The sequence below is a fragment of the Coenobita brevimanus genome, chromosome 72 (genome assembly GCF_032717465.1).
Source record: "Coenobita brevimanus isolate Jiangsu-jjx chromosome 72, ASM3271746v2, whole genome shotgun sequence".
NCBI lineage: Eukaryota > Metazoa > Arthropoda > Malacostraca > Decapoda > Coenobitidae > Coenobita > Coenobita brevimanus.
In genome coordinates this window covers 36410639-36422413 of record NC_137025.1, presented here as the reverse complement: position 1 = coordinate 36422413, position 11775 = coordinate 36410639, and positions in this window count along the sequence as shown.

The following is an 11775-nucleotide window of genomic DNA, read 5'->3' as shown; positions in this document are numbered from 1 at the left end:
TCTAAGGTAGAATTGGAGGAGAAAGTCTGTGCGAAGAGATCTGCTTTATCAGTAGAAGAAATAGCTACAGAACCATCAGAGTAGAAAAGAGGAGGGAAGGATGATGAGGTAAAGTTGTTAGAAAGATTTTTGGCAAGATGCCAGAAGGAGCGGGAAGAATTCGAGTTGGAGAGTTGAGAGCATTTAGTATGGATGAAATTATTTTTAGTAGAGCGAAGAACAGACTTAGCACGATTCCGGGCAGAAACGTAAAGATGATGTGATTCAGGGGTGGGTTGGCTCCAGTACCTTTTGTAGGCCCTCTCCTTGTTGCGGACAGCATTAGAACAAGCGTGATTAAACCAAGGCTTTCTTGCGTTAGTCAAAGGATATGAGAAAGGAATGTATGCTTCCATGCCCGAGAGAATAACCTCCGTAATGCGCAAGGCACACTCAGATGGCTCACGGCCATGGAAGCAATAATCATTCCAGGGAAAATCAAAGAAGTACTGCCTGAGGGCCTCCCAGTCTGCGGCTCCAAAATGCCACAGACGACGTTTCCCTGGAGGGTCTACAGGCCGTACCGGAGTGATAGGACAGGTTAAGGTAATAAGGTTGTGATCGGAGGAGCCCAACGGAGAGAAAAGATTAACAGAGTAAGCAGAAGGATTAGTTGTGAGGAAGAGGTCAAGTATGTTGGAGCACTCTCCAAGGCGGTCAGGGATACGGGTAGGGTGCTGTACAAGCTGCTCTAGGTCATTAAGGATAGAAAAGATGTAGGCTTGTTCACCAGGTGGATCCGTGAAAGGAGAGGAGAGCCAAAGGTGGTGGTGAACATTGAAATCTCCAAGAATGGAGATTTCAGAGAAAGGAGAAATGGATAGAATGTGTTCCATTGTAGAAGTAAGATAGTCGAAGAATTTTTGATAGTCAGTAGAATTAGGGGATAAGTAAACAGCACAGATATATTTAGTCAGAGAATGACAGGAAAGCCGAAGCCAGAGTGTGGAGAATTCAGAAGAATCAAGTTCAGGAACACGAGAGCAAGATAAGTCGTTGCGTATATATACACAACAGCCACCTTTGGCTTTGAAATGAGTATAGAGAAAGTAGGAGGATACAGAAAAGGGTTTGCTGTCAGTTGCCTCAGACAGCTGAGTCTCCGTTAGAAAAAGAAGGTGAGGTTTAGAGGAGGAGAGGTGGTGCTCAACAGAGCGAAAGTTAGAGGAAAGGCCGCGAATGTTGCAGAAATGAAGAAGAAGAGAGTCAGACAGTGGTTCCAGGCACCTTGAGTCGTCATCGGGAGAGGGGCAGATGGTGGGGGCATTTATGGTCCCCCCCCCCTGGGGACTCCGAGGCTTGATATGACGACGCCATTTTAGGTAAATTTTGAATAGGAAGTGTAGTGTGTACTGTGCATGTAGTTTGGTGAAGATAGTTAGAGAAATTTGTACTGGAGAGCATGCTGGCCTACTCTCTGTGTAAGTGAGACACTGAAAAAGTTCAGCAAAGGGGGATGGTCAGGAACTAGTCCTGAGGGCTGATGAAACGGGAGCTCCAGCACTCCCTGTCATCAGCTTTCCATCCACCTCGGGAGTACTGCCCTGCTCGACTGGTGCTACAGTCTTTGTTAAGTAATGATGCCTCGTGTTCATTGATACTCAGACTTTTATGACTCACTCTCATTTGAATGTTTTTTTTTTTACAATAATAATGAATGGAGGAAGGAAAAACAAAGGAAAAAAATTAGTCCATGTGCCTAAAGGCATCCTCCACTCATAAAATATTTATAACATCTGGATTTAAATTGAACTGGATTAAATGTTTGTTGGAAACAACTCCCGGGAAGTGAAATCCAGAGAGCAGTAGTTCTGGGGATAAATGAATTTTGATAAGCAGAGGATCTGCATTGCGAGGGAGAGAGTGAGAGTTCATGGGCGCTCCCAGCTGCCCGAGTATTTCGGGAGAAAACGTGAAGGGAAGGCACAATTGAAGCCAGTTCGTCAGAGCACTTACGGTAAAAATACTGATAAAATAATGCTAAAGAAGCAACATCTCTACGTACTGATAATGGAGGAAGGTCCTGCGCAATGGCAGGATTATAAATTGATTAATCTAATGGCTTTATTTTTTATTTTGTCCAACTACCTCAATGCAACAGCTCCACATCCACGCCACAGTGGTGAACAGTATTCGATCTGAGAATTCACATAACTTTTATATATTGTGGCCATCTGCTCGTCAGCGAAGAACTCACGAACTCTGTACGTAAGTCCCAATTTTTAGCAAGGGATTTAACATAAGCTGTCCAGCTTAGGTTTGGGGTATAGAGTAACACCTAGGATATCAACTGTAGTGGATATGGGAATATTGACATCATTTAAAATTATGTGAGAGTCTGAGGGATTCTTTCTGTTGGAGAAATTAATGTATTTAGTTTTCTGAGCATTAAATGATACCAGATTTGTTTGTCCCCGTTCATTAATTTTAGAAAGGTCTGGTTCAGAGAAATTGCTGTGTTTATTTGGGAATTTATAATATGAAACTGTGTAAAGGAGGTACTAAATGTGAAAAAACTATGAAGGGTCGAGTCATCAGCATAAGAGTGCATTGGGTTGTGAATGAGAGATAGGTGGTCATTTATATGAATGTAATCTAATATGCCGCTACCTGAAAATTTTCTGATCATAAGAAGGATGAGGATGAGGAGTAAATATTAACATTCTCAGGCTAGTTTGTTTCACTTGCGACGAGATAAAATTGTCTAACGCTAATCAGAATATAATTACAGAGCCAACTCGACCATGAAAGGGTTAATTTACCTGCACGACAATCATTATAAGCCTTCGTGAGCTGACAGATGAGCATCATTACTATATCAACAAATGTTGGATTGCGTGCATGCGTGCGTGCCTGAATGTTTTTCTTAGAACACAACCAACAAGGATTTTGAAATACCACTTGTAAGAAAATTTTGAACGTATCACATGAGTGGTATCTGTATGTACTTGTTTGCTTATGCACCATTTACCACGTAGGATAAATGTACATCATTCCAGCCTGGCATGTAACACCTCATAGAACGCTTTCATGCTAAGGTGTGGATTCGTGAGGGTGTGTGCATGTTTTTTTTTTTTTTTTTTTTTTTTTTTTTTTTTTACGTGTCCGACTCTGGGCAAAGACTTCAGGGCCTATTTCTCGAGGGCAGTGACCTATCCCAAGAGTAGTCCTCCTACACCTCCACATGTCACCACTTCGGCGCTAACACCCACCGTCCATATTGAATACATGCTAGGGCTGTCTCATACAGGACTGGTGTATTGGTTTTAGCGGGGGTATTTTTACGACATGTCGGCGGGTCATCTGGTAGATCAGGAAAGTCTTTTTTTTTTTTTTTTTTTTTTTAATAGGAAATTCAAATCCTTAAACTATTCCCTGCTCCAGCCGGGATTCGATCCTGGGTCCCTTAGGACCGCAGGCCGCCTATAGGATTGCTACAGGAAAACGACAAAAGATGTGTAGAGGGTGTGTGTGTGTGTGTGTGTGTGTGTGTGTGTGTGTGTGTGTGTATTGTACTTCCGTTTTCACTACACCTAACCTTACTTTCATGCCACGCTTGGACCATTTACTCTCACTTAACAGAGATACATCCTGTATCTGTATATTTAATCTTAGAAATACTAAGGCAATTTGCGTTTAGAACGGCATTGTAGAATGTGTATATTTCTTGTGTCTCATGAGGTGTTCTGGTATTCTGTGCTGTTAAGGGAAAGGCAACGAAAGATATGAATGGCATATGCTCTGGAAGAAACAGCACTAATACTTTGATGGTGATGGTGATGATGATGATGATGATGATGAAGGGGAGGAGGAGGGGGATATACAGGGAGAGCTATGACGGACATGTTGAAAGACCAAAGACGATGATGGTCATATCCATTCCTTCTCTTTTTCCTTCCTTGTGGTACTTTATTTCTGCTAATAACATTATGTTTTTGGCTTAATTTTTTTTTAAATATTTATTTCACTCCCATATTTAGGTATGTTGGCTCTCAGTTCTAGCTTTTCTAACCAACTTGAACTTTTACTGACAAGATATATCCTCTCCTCTCCTCCTCCTCACAGTCCTTCATATCTGCCAGTGTCTTGAATGTTTCATCACATGCTATTTCATCCTCTATCGATCGAGTTCTTTTTGCTTCTTTTTAATATTTTACCTCTTACTTTTCTTCACCTCTCTCAGACTTCTCTAATGACATTCTTTAAATTTTCCTTTTCACATCAGAAGTTGAGAGACGGAAGAGAGAGTTATATGTAGAAAGAAAGAGAGAGGTGAAAAGATTAGTAAGAGAGAGTAAGAAGAGAGTGGATGAGGAGTTTGAAAGGAATTTGAGTGTAAATTGGAGGGACTGTAAGAAAATGTTCTGGAAAGAGGTGAAAAGAGTAAGACAGGGTGGAAGTGAAGTTAGCAGGGGAGTGAAAGATAAAAATGGTAGATTACTAGTGGAGAAGGGAGAAAAAGTGAGCAGATGGACAGAACACTTTAAGGAATTTTTGAACATAGAGGATGGAAGTAATGCGAGTATAAGTGGCTGGGGAATGGCTGGGAGAAGGATGGAGGTGAGACGACAGGAAGAAATCAGTAGGATAGAAGTTGTGGAAGCAATGAAGAAAGTTAAATCGGGGAAAGCCCCAGGAATTGATGGAGTGTGTGGTGAAATGCTGAAGCATGGGGGAGAGATAGTAGTAGAATGAATGTGGAAGATGTGCAGATTGGCCTGGGAGGAAGGTAGAGTCCCGGAGGATTGGAAGTCAGGTATAATTATTCCCTTGTACAAAGGAAAAGGGGAAAAAGAAGTGTGTGGTAGTCATAGGGGCATTTGTCTTCTTGGTATAATAGGAAAAGTGTATGGTAGGATACTTATTGACAGAGTTAGAGAAAGAACAGAGAAATTAGTTGGAGAAGAACAGGGAGGCTTTAGGAAGGGAAGAGGTTGTGTAGATCTGATATTCACTCTTACATCTTTAGTGGAAAAGTTTCTAGAGAAGGGAAAGAAGTTGTATGCGGCCTTCATGGATTTGGAGAAAGCATATGACAGGGTGGATAGACAAGGATTGTGGAAAGTTTTAAGAATATATGGAGTAGATGGGAAATTGTTGAATGCTGTGAAGAGTATGTACGATGGTGCGAAGGCTGCAGTGCGTGTGGATGGTGAACAAAGTGAATTTTTCTCTTTGAAAGTTGGGTTGAAACAGGGATGTGTCATGTCTCCATGGTTGTTCAATCTGTACATGGATGTGGTAATAAAAGAGGTACAAGGTAGGGTAGTGGATGTTGGAGTGGCCCTGGTGAGAGAGGGTAGTGTTTGGAAACTCCCTGTACTGTTGTTTGCAGATGATACCGTGTTGTTGGGTGAAGACAAAGGGGAGCTGCAAGGCTTGGTGGATGAGTTTGGGAGAGTGTGTAAGAAACGGAATCTAAAGGTGAATGTAGGGAAGAGTAAAGTGATGGTCTTTGAGAGGGGTGAAGTCAGTGAATGTACAGCGAGGTTGGATGGTGAGGAATTGGAAAATGTGAGTACGTTTAAGTACTTGGGTAGTGTGATGAGTAAGGATGGAGGTTTGGAGGGTGAAGTGCTTGAAAGGGTACAGCAGGGAAGAAAGGTTGCTGGTTCTTTGAAAGCAGTGATAAGAAACAGGGAAGTGAGCATGGAAGTGAAAAAGTTACTACATGACAGTATTGTGATACCAACTCTAACGTATGGAAGTGAAGCTTCGACGTTGTTGGAAGGACACAAGTCAAGAGTGAGAGCAGTGGAAATGAGTTATTTAAGAGGAGCCTGTGGAGTCACATGGAGAAACAGGCTGACGAATGAGGATATAAAGGAGCGTTGTGGTGTGGATGTGGATGTGATAGGAAGCGTTAGGAGGAACACACTGAGGTGGTTTGGCCATGTGGAGAGAATGGAGGGTGAAAGACTGACGAAGAGAGTGTATGTGAGTGAGGTGGAGGGGGGAAGAGGGAGGGGGAGGCCAAGGATGAGATGGAGGGATGGGGTGGAGAGGTATATGAGAGAGGGGGATGTGAGTTGGGAGCAGGGGAGTGAAATGGCGGGGGACAGGGCGACTTGGAGGCGATTTGTTTGTGGCCACCCCAAACGGGATTGAGGCGTCTGGCAATAGATAGATAGACATCTCTCTCTCTCTCTCTCTCATTGTCATTTTCTTTTAGTATTTATTACTTATTTTACAATATAATCCATTAAAAATTTTTGTTTCCTCTTCCTCTCACACTTATTCCACGCTTCCCCTAAACACTACGTCCTTCTCCTGTTGCATTAAAGCCACAATCCATTCCCTCGTCTCTCTTCATCTCTTCCTTCCAATCCCACTTTACTACTTTCCTCTCCCCTCTTTAATTATCACCCAGTCTTTCCATTCTCTAACCTAAAATTAATAATCCTTCAAATGTTCTCTTGCTCTCTTCACTAAACATCTCAACTCTACCACCCACTCAAGTGACCTTCGCTCCTTCAGTCTCTATTTTCTCTCTCTCTCTCTCTCTCTCTCTCTCTCTCTCTCTCTCATTTTGTTAGGCCTTAATTTATCTCCTATTGTTCTCCCCTCCCTTCTGCTCGCCCTGACCCAACTTTCCCTTCTGCTCCTCCACTCTTTTATGTTCGACTTCGTAACGTTTTTCCATTTTCCTTTGTTCACTACCATAGGTTTCGCTCCCCCATTTTTTCCACCCACCTCCCATCAACCCCTCTTTCCTCTTCACTTTACTAATTGACTCTTCCTTGATGGGTTAGTCATATAGGGAGCATGAGGAGGGTAGAAGAGATGCAGGAATAGACGGCAAAACTTAATACATTGGTGGGAGACAGCGTTATGGTGCAGGTTAGCAGACTGTTGCGATGGGAGTTTAGCATGAAAGTGTCCTTATCAGAAACCCAGTGACATTCAGCAGGCCTTGAACAAACTCAAGAGTGCCCTCCGAATGTGAGGGTAGTGCCAAACCGACTATGCGACTGAGTCCCACGGCCTTGAACAAAATCAAGAGTGCCCTCCGAATGTGAGGGTAGTGTCAAACCGACTGTGTGACTGAGTCCCACGGACTTCCTTTTCTACCTCCTATATCCCTTTCTCACCAAATCAAACTCACCTCACCCTTTTTCCTTCTATTCGTTTTCTTTCTTCAGTTTCCCTCTCCCAATCACTGCCTTCCTCCATCGCTCCTGGCAGTCTTCTGGTTCTCCTATTCCTTCATACCACCTCAACAACCTAGATTTCATCTCATGTCTCCAGTTTTCAGCTTCCTCACTTCCCATCACAATTTAGAGACAGGTCAACCTTCACAGTCCATAAACTCACCCATCAGCAATATGCTTGGCTTCCTCTTTAGCTTTATACATATACAGATTTCTTGCGTAATGTGAAGTGGTTCTTTGTGTGTGTGTGTGTGTGTGTGTGTGTGTGTGTGTGTGTGTGTGTGTGTGTGTGTGTGTGTGTATGTTTGTGTGTGTGATGTTCCGTGTCATCTAACGCTCCTCCTCTCGTCACTTCCATATTGTGTGTGTTTCGTGATTTACTTGTCTGTATTCTTGTCTCCCTGTCATTGTTTCCCTCTCTCTTTCCTCTAACTCTTTTGCTTTGCGTCTTAACCGCTTTTGTATATAATTTGTCTTTTCCACACCCTACACTAATGTCCACTACCACTTACCACAATTCCATTATCATTATCCTTACTAGTCCCCCTCCTGGGTCATCCACCACCTGACACGCCAAATTCCAGCGGACAAAACGAAGGTGGGGACACCAGCAGGCACACTCAGCTATGCATCACCTACCTCATTTGTACCTCGTCTCATCCATCCGTCTTTCTAAATACCCATCCAAAAGCTTCATGTCCATCCCCATCTCTCCATCCCCCTCCAGTCTCCGCTGCCCATCCTCTCTCTAACTGCCTTCTCATTTCTCTATGATTTCTTCTTCCCTTTCCCCACCTTCCTTCCAACATTCTCCATGCCGTACCTTCTGCATCTCTCTCTCTCTCTCTCTCTCTCTCTCTCCGTTATCCCTGCAAACCCCCTGCCTTCCCCCCACCCAGCCCACACCCTCTTTCCTCCATTTCCTTCTACCTGCTTTTCGTTCAGACCTCCAAATTTCCCTTCATTCACCCTCACCATTATTCCCTACTTTTTATTCACTCTCCTAATGATCGAGGGGCAAATTAATTTAGAAGTCCTGACCGTCACTGATACTGTGATATTGGCGAGGCATAAAAGCAGCAGTTTACCACTACTGTCCACTGCAGCTGTTGGTGGAGAGAATTAGTTCGGCCTTGACTGACATTCATAGTTAATTGCTTAAATGTCTAATTGTAACTTGATATTTTATTGCTATCATTATGAGAAGTTTATTATACATTATTTCATATTCTCTTGCTTGTTAACACACACACACACACACACACACACACACACACACACACACACACACACACACACACACACACACACACTTGGTGGCTCGGTTGATAAAGCACCCAACTTCCAATCCAAGTGACTCGAGGTCGGGACTCGTTCAGACCACACTGCTTGCATAGAGAAGTTGAGCTCTATACCCTGTCACGAGTACCTCAAAGCGCGCTGTGGTGGAAGACACGTAGGGGTTCGAAACTCAGCGGGGCAAAGATTAGGCTGTCTGTCCCTTTGTGCTTACGCCTCACTCCAGCCTCGGTGAGGATAACTAGTGTGTCGGCTTTCCTCAGGAACAACCAATGTCAGTCTGTTGACCAAGTTAGGTTAGGATAATAGATTACGGGCCAGTGTATTTTTAGCCATTGACTGCGATGAACAAATACAAAGAATATTATTACACACACACACACACACACACACACACACTCTGGCAACAGCTTTCAACAATTTACGGGGCGGTAACTTAAGCGAGGCTAAGAAGCAACCAGTTTATCTTGTTTGCCTGCTTGGAATTCTCGGGTTATATTGTGCTTGCTTTACCGAAACATTGTGGCGGATTCTTTCCGACATGAAGTCTTTGTTTTCACCCCTGTTTGTTTGTTTGTTTGTCTTTTAGCAGGACTTCTCAAAAACTAAAAGAGAGATTTGGACCAAAGTTGGTAAGTAGATGGCCCATGTCCCAGGGAACAAATAATTAATTTTGAGACTGATTCCTTGGTTGTGTCGTGGTTGGAACGCCCCGATCAAAGTTACCACATTTATTACGTGAGTATTTGATCCCCAAGAGATGACTGGATACTTTTCTTTCCTACAAGGAGAGTAAAATTTCACTCCTGGTTGTTTGTTCGTTTGTTTTGTTAGTTGGTTGTAAAACTAAGAGATTTGGACCAAATTTGGTGGGTAGATAGCCCATGCCCTAGGGAACAATCAAGTAACTTTTGGGTAAGGATTCTGGAATAGGAAAACAATTTTGAGAAACCCTTGTCATTGATCAGAAACCCTAACCGATTATTAAGAGTGGTTTGGAAATTACATTGCCCTTGTCGGAGGGATGTGCTCCACTGAGTGCCCCTCTATTTTTTTTTTTTTTTTCTGTTTGAGTAATACGATTTTTTCAGAGTCAAAGGACGGCCTATTTATGAAACGGTGAATAAAGTCTACGAATATTTCCAATCTGTGCTTTTCGTAAGTCTCCCAAAGCAATTTAATGCCGTGTGTTAATAACGAGAACGAAGTAAGAAATATTGCCTCACAGTGAAGTGGTTAACTCATTGGAAGTCTCACTGAAGAATTACGACAATAAACATTACAGAAGGAAGGACGTATAAGAACAGGATGAAAAGGAAATGAAGTAAATGGAAGAACAAATGGAAGGGAAAAGTAGAGGATAAGAAGGACTAAGAGTAATGACAGAGAAGGGAGAAGATAAGGAAGACTTTGAGCAGAGGAAATGTAAAAATAGAACGAGGGAGGAGATGAATATGACGATGTAACTTTACATTGCGACGTACTTAATGAAAAATCTTACAAACCTCTGAAACACATGAACTTACAAAAATAGTAATGAACAAAAACACACATCAGATACGTGTGATGCACACACACAATCTTGAAAACCTCGTACAAAATTCTAGCACTTCTTAATAACACATACCTGGCATACAAATCAACCATACCAAACGGGCGCATTAATGTCAGTATCGAACACACAAGCAATCCACATCATAGCACAAAAAATTGCGCCACTAAAATGCGATCCCATCATATAGCTCACACACAAACAAGAGCACAAACAGATATGTGTTGTACGCAACACATGTGACCACAACAGCCAGGATGAGATCGGAGACAGATGGTGAAGAGGCGGCAGGATGGAGGGTAGTGCATGCTAATTTTCTAATTAACATCTGCCACGAAGAAGAAGACGAATGAGGGAGTGTGGGTACTGAGAAAGAATGGCAATAATGAAAACAAGACGGAGGATACATAAGGGATAAAGGACAGACGCTGAAGGAACGAGGCCAAAGAGAGGGAATGTGAGAAAATAGCATAGGTGACAGCGGAAAGAGCAAAAACAACGGCTGGGAACAGAAATAAGTGTGAAAGAGAGAAAGGACTAGACAGTAAGTGGAGGAGAGCAAGGGGGTAAAAAGGCTGAAAGAAACGATATAACGTAGTAAGTGATAGAGACAGAGAAAAGCCAGGAACTCAATAATACTGATTCAGAGAAAATATCTAACCAAATTAAGGAAAAAACAAAGAGAAAGTATATGGAAGACGATAAATAAGAGATTTACAGAAGCGTGGGAAAGAAGAATGAGGAGAAATACGAAGAAAACGGAGAATAGAATAAAAGGCAATATTTGGTTACATGGAAAGTTGAAATAAACGTAAAACTGAGCGGAAAAAATAGTAATATAAAAGAAATCCGATTAACTAAAACTTTCATTATATATACTAGACAAACAGTAAGTAACTGTGGAAATGAAGTGCTAAAGCAAAACTTTGAGAAACAAATGGAATCTAGCAATGTGAGCGCAGCAATGAAAAACAATGTTTATGGAAGGTGCGAAGTTGATACACGAGTTGCAATCTGGAAGAATGATGAAAAGAAAATGTTTAACATCACTGGGCAAAATGTTAACTGTAAAGCACAAGATGCGAAAGCAGGCTATAGCAGGAATATGAGAGGTGTAAATGATGCTATTGAAAGAAAGAAATAAAAGGTGAAATTACGTGTATAAAAAGGATGGTCAATGTAACCAAAGAGTGATAACAAGGGAAAAATGAGACGTATGGTGTGTGTGTGTGTGTGTGTGTGTGTGTGTGTGTGTGTGTGTGTGTGTGTGTGTGTGTGTGTGTGTGTGTGTGTGTGTGTGTGTGTGTGTGTGTGTGTGAAAACATTAATTCTATACATGAAGAATAAAAAAGGTCATAAACCTCAGGCAATCATCTCATCACTATTGTTCACATAAACATCGCCAATCATTCCATATTTTAAATTCCGAGCTGAGTCCATTCAGAAAAATTTCACTTAGGCCAGAATATCAAAAGAACAGGTAAGTTATCCCGGAAGTGAAAATTGCTTCCACACACACACACACACACACACACACACACCACGGGAGATGGTTAAATGCCCTAAAGTATCGTATATAATAATGAGGAAAAAAAACAAGTATTTTGATTAAAAGACATCTCTTATCTCACCTCACGACCTGCTTATCCACCTAACAATTCCGCCCCCTTCTTTTCGTGAGCCCCTCATATCTCCCATCCCTTCCCACACCCTCTGACATCGTTTTCCCTCGCC